Source organism: Petaurus breviceps, unplaced genomic scaffold (assembly GCF_028583685.1).
Source record: "Petaurus breviceps papuanus isolate PSGF00001 unplaced genomic scaffold, PetGlider_PUasm1.0 76, whole genome shotgun sequence".
Lineage (NCBI taxonomy): Eukaryota > Metazoa > Chordata > Mammalia > Diprotodontia > Petauridae > Petaurus > Petaurus breviceps.
In genome coordinates this window covers 5,373,733-5,382,758 of record NW_027186473.1, presented here as the reverse complement: position 1 = coordinate 5,382,758, position 9,026 = coordinate 5,373,733, and the positions used below count along the sequence as shown (strand labels likewise).

The following is a 9,026-nucleotide window of genomic DNA, read 5'->3' as shown; positions in this document are numbered from 1 at the left end:
TAGAGAAGGGAGGGGGCAGTTATAGAAGGGAGGTCAGATGGGGAAAGGATTAGTCAGAATGCATGCTGTCTTGATACAAAAACTCTGGAAATCAATTTGGAATTATGCAAACTAAATGAAATGTCCACACCCTTTGAACCAAGTTTAAGCTTATATTCTAAGGAGTAATAATATATTTGATAAGAGAAACGTCCCTATACATACACCAAAATACTAACAACAATAATTTACATGATGGAAAAGAATTGGAAACATGATAGATGTTCATAATTTGGTGAATGACTAAATAAATTATGATATATGAATGTAATTGAATATTGATGTGTAGAATATTAATGTGATGAAAAAAAATGATGACTATGAGGACCACAGAGAAACATGGAAGGATTTAGTTCATGGGTCAGTAAGAATGCTTAGGACAGCCAAAGATGTATACTTTAGAAATATCATGATTACTAATAAAACAAAAATATAATGACATGATAACATATTCATAATGTATTAACAGGTTACTTACTCTACAAGAATACCTGAAATTCCTCAGCACATACTCTACGGCACCTATGAAAAACATCTTGAATGTTACTGTAAGTAAAAAGGAATTGGTCAGCATTATAGTTGGTGTCATACTAATCATGGGTCATATATAGCTAGGCACCCATAGTATATTAATACTTGTTCCTTCTTTCTTGTGGCCATTTATGTTCATGAAAACAATCAGGATGAGCAGAAATATAGAGTGAGAATGTATGATGATACTTAGGTTTTAAGGGTAATTCTAATGCAAACATCTGCTATGACAAAATAGAGCTTGTGACAACAAACATATGAAACATTACCTGATTTTTCCTATTTGAAATATATTTCTACTTCATTTCTCCATTCCATATCAATGGCATTTTTAAAAAGTTCATGACTCCTCTCCTTAAGAAAGCCTTCCATAGCTGATACCATATCATGCAGATTACACTCTTAAATAAAATTTCTCCACACTATATGCACCAAATTTCTTCATCATTTTTCACTTCTTTTGTATTTCCATTTAATTTTTGTACTCATGTCTTATTTCAGAATCTACATTAAAACTGACATCAGTAATGTATCTTCTACTTTCATTGTAAATCTGCCATACTATACCCTAATCTCTATCATATACTTGGTATAATTCTATAAACACAGTAAATGCTGTATATGCTTTAAAGGAAAGAATGAAGAAAAAAAATAAGTTAGTAGTGCATCTAGAAATAGAATGAAGGTTTTCTGACCTTCATTAAATACAACATTTTCTTATAATTTAGAGTCCTAAGAATAATGGATTGATGCAATCTCTATGTTTTTTTCCTTTCTAATAAACATTTGGATTATTATTTCAGGGAAAGTTTTGGTGCAAAGTTGCATGTGTTAATTAGTTCAAAAAGGTAAATTAGCAAGCTGAAGAATAAGTGCTTTCCAAACCAGCATGAGTGATACAGTTGAGTGATCAATTCCTCATTCATTTCAGAAAAGCAGGATAAGCCCCAGGCTTCCAACTGTGAATAGAAACTATTCAATGTGCATGTTATATTTCTGCTATATTTTACTATAACAATGCAGAATACCTCAATTGTCTTAATGTCACTTATGATATCTAGTTATTTAAAAAAAGGTGAGGCCAATTTTCCTCGTTTGACATAATTATGCTGACTTTTAAATATTTTATGATCCATAAAATAATTTGGTCAACCAGCTGGGGGAAGGTAATATAATATGAAACTAGATTTACACATTGCAGAGGATTTCTTTTTTTCTTTTTGTTTTTCAAAGTAAAACAAAGTTTATTAAAAATTTACCAAAATGGGTACTCTTTTTTTGCTTTTAGTTTTCAACATTCATTTCCACAAGATTTTGAGTTACAAATTTTTTTCACCATCTTTCCCCTACTCCCACTCCAAAATAGCTATTCTACTGAATACCCCTTCCCCCAATCTGATCTCTCTTATATCCTCCCCCATTCTCCCTCTGACTTTCTAATAGGGAAAGATGGATTTCTATACCCCAGTGCCTGTATATCTTATTTCTCAGCTGCATGTGAAATAACAACAATAATAATAATAATATTTTAACATTTGATTTTAAAACTTTGATTTCCAGATTCTTTCCCTTCTTCCCTTTCACCCACCCCTAAAGGGAGGAAAAGTGATTCAATATAGGTTATACATGTGTAGTTATGCAAAACATTTCCATTGTAGACATATTGAGAAAGAATAACTATATTTCCCTCCATCTTATCTTATTTTCTATTTTGATACTTTCCTTTCAAAACTTTATGCTTCTAACCACCCTACCCCCCCATCTGCCCTCCCTTCCATCATCCCCCATCTTATCCCCTTCCCCCCTACTTTTCTTTAGGATAAGATATCCAATTTAAGGTATATGTTATTCCCTCCTTAAGCCAAATTCAATGAGATTAAGGTTGACCCATTCCCTTTTGCCTTCCTGTTATGTCTGTCCATTCTAGTAGTTTTCTCTTGCCGCTTTTATATGACGTAATTTATCCTATTCTATCTCTCCCTATCTCCTCTCATTATATTCCTCTCTTACATCTTAATTTTATTTTTTAGATATCATCCTTTCCTATTCAACTTATACTGTGCCCTCCATCTATGTATACATGTACACATATATACACACACTCACATACGTATTTATACACACATATAACCTCCTATATAAATATATGTGTGTATATATATATATATATATATTCCCATAAACTATCCTTATACTGAGAAAAGTCTCATGACTTACAATTATTATTTTACCATGTAGAAATGTAAATAGTTCAATTTTAATAAGTTCCTTATGATTTCTTTTCCCTGTTTGCCTTCACATGCTTCTCTTGCTTCTTGTAATTGAAAGTCAAATTTTCTGTCAACTCTAGTTTTTTCAAGAATGCTTGAAAGTCCTCTATTTCAGTGAATAACCATATTTTTCCCAAAACATTATATTCAATTTCATTGGATAGGTGATTTTTGGTTTTAATCCTAGCTCTTTTGATCTCCAGAATATCATATTCCAAGCCCTTCAGTCGCTTAATGTAGAAGCTGCTAGATCTTGTGTTATCCTGATAGTGTTTCCATAATACTTAAATTGTTTCTTCCTGGCACCTTATGATATTTTCTCATTGACCTGGGAACTCTGTAATTTGGCTATAATATTCCTAGGCGTTATCTTTTGGGGATATTTTTTCAATAGGAATGGGTCAATTCTTTCAATTTCTATTTTGCTCTCTGATTCTAAAATATCAGGGCAATTTTCTTTGAGAATTTCTTGAAGGATGATTTCTAGCCTCTTTTTTTGATCATGGCTTTCAGGTAGTCCAATAATTTTTAAATTATCTTTCTATCTAAAAGCACCTATTTTCCAGTCAGTGCTTTTTCCAATGAGTTATTACACATCACCTTCTATTTTTTCATTTGTTTGGACCTGTTTAATAGTATCTTGATTTCTCAGAAAGTCATTAGCTTCCATTTGTTCCAGTCTAATTCTGAAGGAGTTATTCTCTTCAGTGGGTTTTTGAAATTCCTTTTCTATCTGGCAAAATTGGCTTTTTAAGTCATTCTTCTCCTCATCAGCTTTTTGGGCCTCTTTTGCCATTTGAGTTAGTCTATTTTTTTTTAAGATATTATTTTCTTCAGTCAGGTCATTGACTCTCTTTTCATTATTTTCTTGCATCATTCTCATTTCTCTTCCCAATTTTTCCTCCACTTCTCTTACTTGAGTTTCAAAATCCTTCCTGAGGTCCTCCATGGCCTGTGACCAATTCATATTTTTCTTGGAAGCTTTTGATGCAGAAGTTCTGACTTCATTGTCTTCCTCCCATTCTGTGCTTTGATTATTTTTGTCTCCAAGGATTCTATGGTCTATTTGTGCTTTCTCTGCTTGCTCATATTGCCAGTCAACCACATGACTTTTGAGCTCTTTGCCATGGTAGAAGTCTGCTTCCAGAGAAGAGAATTTTGTCCCAAATCACTGGAGTTTTTGCAAATGTTGTGAGAGGTCTTAGGAGGGCACCCTCTTTACAGACACCACACTTGGCAAACTAGAGTTTCTCACCCCAGGACCACCACCCAAGAGAGTGACCAAGATTCAAGCATGTCAAAGGAAGAGCGATTACCCTCTGAATGGTTGCTTGGTCCCCCTATGATGTTTAGGCCAGGAGCTCCTTAGTCAGCCATGTGGCAAACACTGCAGATGCTGTGTCTCAGCCACCTCTCGTCCCAGGGGCAGGAGCCAGACTGCACCCTTCCTTTACAACATAGATCCTGATTGACCTTTTATTTTCTTTTTGATATTTATGAGTTGAAAAGTCTGGAAACTGCCACAGTTGCTAATGATTCACTCTCCTGAAGTCTGCTCTGGTTGCCACTGCCTCCCCAGGGCCAAAACTGTGTGGCTTACGCAGGACAGCCCTCAGCTCCCAGTGTGCTGTGATGAACTCTTTCTGTCAGCCTGCAAGTCTGCCTTTGGTGGAAGATTTGTTTCTCTCTGTCACTTTGTGGGTTTTGTAGCTCTAAAATTTGTTAAAACTCACATTTTATAGATATTTGAGATGGTTGTGGGGGAGGTCTTAGAATTTCCTGCTTCTACTCTGCCATCTTGGATCCGCCCCCCAGCCCCCTGCCATGGTTACTCTTAACAGATTTCTTTTTTCTATAAAACTTAGTGATGGCTATTGATGATTTTTTTTGTTTATGTTTTATACATCCATCTACCTATTCATTAAACATTCATTTATTAAATGATAACTACATGCCAAGCCCAATGCCAGACACTGTAGATAAAAACTAAAATGTGAGAGCCAAGAACCTATCACTAAGTTACAAAAAATGCTGTGGTTTTGGTTTGCTTTTGTTCTCAAAGAGGACCATGACATCAGGGTCATGACAGCATGATTTGCAATTGACTTTGATTTGAATGAGTTGAGTTTAAGGCTTGGTTTTTGAGAAAGAAATCTAGGCACTAAAGCCCTACTTAAATAGGTATCTTTTGGTCATCAATTTACCTCCTTTGGGCTGAACATCTTCAGGAAAGGGAGAAGAGAGCAAAGAAGAGACGAGAGGAAGAAAAGGAGAGCAGAGAAGAGGAAAAAGGAGAAGAGAGGAGAAGATGAGATGAGCTGCCCAACTGGAACTGGCCAGCTGAATCCAATGAAGGCAGCTCAGACTACTCACAGGTTGTGGTTAGTCCTGTATTCTCAAAGAGGGACCATAACAACGGGAAGATGTTATGACTTGCAATTGATTTTGATTTGATTGAAGTAGGGCTGTGCAAAGTCACCAGCCTCACTTTCTCCTCCCATGCTATCTGGCAGAAGCCAGATATTCATCAGGACAAATAAAGATAGCCCCCAAAGAATGTGGGATATGTAAGGAACAATGAAATGGCAAGTCTTATTGGGGTAAAGGCTTCAGACTGAGAGCAAATATCTTGGCATAGGAGAAGGCTGAAACATCTTTGAGATCCAACTCAAAGCAGGAGTCAGAAAATGAGGGATAGGGGTAAAATAATGGGCAAAAAAACTGACATTATCAAAGCTGTCAGGAGAGATATGGTCTTTATGACTCAGAAGATTAGTCTTTCTTATCAAGATTCGTTTTATGTCCTTCTCACCTGAAATTAAACTTTACAAGTAGGTTGAGGTTATAACATCTTATAGACATGCTCTGATGGCTAGATTGTCCAGAAAGAGTAGTCTTCATTTGCAATGAGCCGTGAGTGCTTTTTTTTAGTTATTTAATCAGTGAATCAGTTTGTATTAGTGTGTCTTTGGAGGCCTTAACAGAAGTTAAGACAGTGATTTGGTGTAAAGAGTACTGGACTGGGAGCCAGTAGTTCTGAATTTGTCTCTCATTTGCTATTCGTCATCAATTCTGTTGCTGAGTGACACATCTTGGCCTTAGTTTTCTTATCTATAATAATGGAATTTATCTAGAAACAATATGATTTCTAGGCCCTCCCACCCCCAACACAAATTTCTTTTTTTTTTATTTTTTGAGTATGTTTAAGTATGTAAATTAAATAGAATGCATTAAAAGATTTTATTCTCTGTGATACAAACACCAATGTGCACAGAGTAGACATAATCTTTTTACTTTACAAAAAAACGGATGGAAACAATTACAAATCCTTGAGTAGTTTTGTTTTTGTTTTTTTACGTCATAAATGAAATCCACAATTGTATGTGTCCACTCATCATTTCTGAATACTACATAAGCAGTATTACCTAGGAATTAAACTTGCCTAGGTACTGAAATCTACCTAGGTCAGTTCCTCCTTCTTTAAAAATACACAACCGTGATAGCTTCGACCACTGTGGCTTTTATAATTTACAACCATTTGAAAAAAGCAAATGCTTGTTTCCTCATTAGGAAACAGGAATACTTTCTTGTCATCAACTGGTATCAAAAATATTTCACAGTTTGATTTACCTTTATCTAAGGGTAACATTAATCCCTCCTACACCTAGATGAATTTTTTGGTCGTCAATAGTTCCAAAAGCAAATATGTCTAAATTTGGACTGAGTCTATACCAGCGTAGTATCCACAGCTAGGTGCTAATACAATATATGTCAGCATAATGACTGAAGTTCCCATGTTAACAAAAAGATTAATATAAAATGTTCGCCAACATCATTCTTAGAAATTTTGCCACAGTGCTGCATAGTGAGCGACTTGATTGATTCTTGAGTATCATATTCACTATGAAGAAGCAAACATTAACAGATGTCTTCAGGGTTTTTTCCAACTTTGATGCTTAGCTTTCTAAAACGTAAAAGATCTTCCCATACAACTTCAAGCATTTTTTCTTCCCACTATTTAATTTCATTTGTAAAACGAATTCTATCATCTTCGGCAGGTTGTAAATATACCTGCTTCTGAGATGGTGACAAATTGCTCCACTCTTTATTTTAAAACTTCAGCTTTTCCTGTGATGAACCCCCTCTTGCTTCCTTAAAGTGTTCAGAAACAAAAATGTTATATAACCTGAGAGAGGTTTTTTTGGGCTTTCCAAAGGCGGTTTACTCCCTTTTTGTTTTTCTTTATTACTTCCTTTTTAGTCTGTCTTCGATGATTCTCTTTCAAAATTTTTTTCTGATCAGGATTGAGCTCTGCCATATCCTTAGACCTTTCTTCTTTGTATATTTTAAACTCTGCCTTGGTAGCTTCTTCATATATTTTCTTCTGTGATTCTGGAAGCTCCCTCCAAGCTTCAGCAAACTTCTTAATTACCTCTGTGCTTTTCAAATGTGAATTTTGTGCTCTGAGCATGCGTCTCCGTTCCATTGTGAAACAAATGTATGAAAACCAAGGCTTCTTCGGAAAATTAGATAAAGTACAGTCTTTCATAAACCGTTCCAATCCACAGAGAGAATCGGGCGGCGGCGGCGGCTCCAGCAGTCCTCAGTCGGCGGCGACGGGGGCTCGGAGGGCGGCGTGCGGGCCTAGGGCTCTCAGCGTCCCCCGACTCCACCGCAGCAGCAGCGCCATGGCCCGGCCCGCTCCTGTCCTCCTTGGGCCGCGAGTCCCAAAGGAGTTTGTATCCCTGGGGCAGCAGCCTCCGATCCAGCCGCACGCGGGGCATTGTGGGAGGGGAAAAGGACCACCCCCAATACAAATCTCTTCATAAAATGAAGTACTTTAGTGTATTGAAACTCTACTCAATATATATTTCCTGGACCTGACTTACCTGAAATCACATCTCATTTTCATTTTTCTTTCCTTTATAAGAAATTATCAACATGAAGATGCAATAGAAACAGGCCAAGAGAAACTATAAGACTATCCCCTCAAAATAAGTTTAGGACAGTCACTTGTTCCCCAACTGGTATGCAAGAGAATCTTCTATTCGGCAGACTTCCCTGGGCTGGGGAATGGAATAGGGATAGGTATATTTTCCCTTTTAAAATTGCTACTAAAATCTAATAATCATTTCTAAAGCTAACCAACCCTCCAAGGAGATATAGCTATGCTTATAGAAGAGTCTTTTCATAATGAAATTTTTTAATGGCAAATAAGATATCAAATCTATGGCATTTCAAATGCAAACTTCAGAAAGAAATGCCTTTTGTCTCCAGTTAGTCCCAGGATTGTTAGAGTATAATTTATTATACTATGCTCTCCAAAAACTATGTTGAAGAACCTGGGAGCCATAACTAAATATGTGCCTAAAAGTGTGAATAAAATTTTCTGAACAAAGGATTACTTTCTCTGGGCCTACCTAAGTATCTACTTGGCAAAGAGAACAGAAAGACATTCTGAGTACTGTTCAAAGTCAACAGAAATGTTTCAGCATAAGGGTAACTCTTTCCCTTCATGAAAGTAAATAATTCCTATTTTGTTCAGGTTTTACTTTTCACTGGAATGAGAATCTAATTTGCATTGACTTTGCCTTTATCCCCATAAAAATATTATCACCACAGGACAGAAATATGTAGGCAGAAAAAAAGAAAAAGCTCTCTGAATTGAAATGCACTGTTTATAGAGTAACTCTGAGAATTTAGTTTCTTCTATGTCGTTGCCAAATCCCTTGTCAATGTTAATATTTTATGAAAGAGAAATGGGTGAAGAAAGTAGAATCATTAAAGTTGAAAAAAAAACTAAGAAAAGATTTTTGTCACATTATAAAGAAACCTCAAAACAATGATATAGTATACTGTAGGGGAACCATACTAAAAAACAAGAACAGATTTTTCCTATATCACATAACTAGCTGCTGAAGTAAAGCAATTTGGTTTCTTTATATAATAATGCTTATGGAATGAAGACTACTAAACATCTATAGTAGCAATGTTTACAATAACTCTATTTTTTGTTGGAGGGGGCCATGGGTTTTATCTATTTCCTCCATGTGAGACTTCACAAAGTAAACAGCACCTAACATAATGACTTGCATATAGTTTCAGCAACAATACAAACGTTGCTGAATGAGTGAATCAATATGAATAAACGCTGAACAAAAATGAATCATCATGCTAACCTGAATG

General features: G+C 35.8%; 1 pseudogene; it reads right to left on the bottom strand.

Annotated features, from left to right (window-relative positions):
• Positions 1-6,130: 6,130 nt before the first annotated feature.
• LOC138174702 (transcription factor A, mitochondrial pseudogene) lies at positions 6,131-7,530 on the bottom strand (annotated as a pseudogene).
• Positions 7,531-9,026: the final 1,496 nt, after the last annotated feature.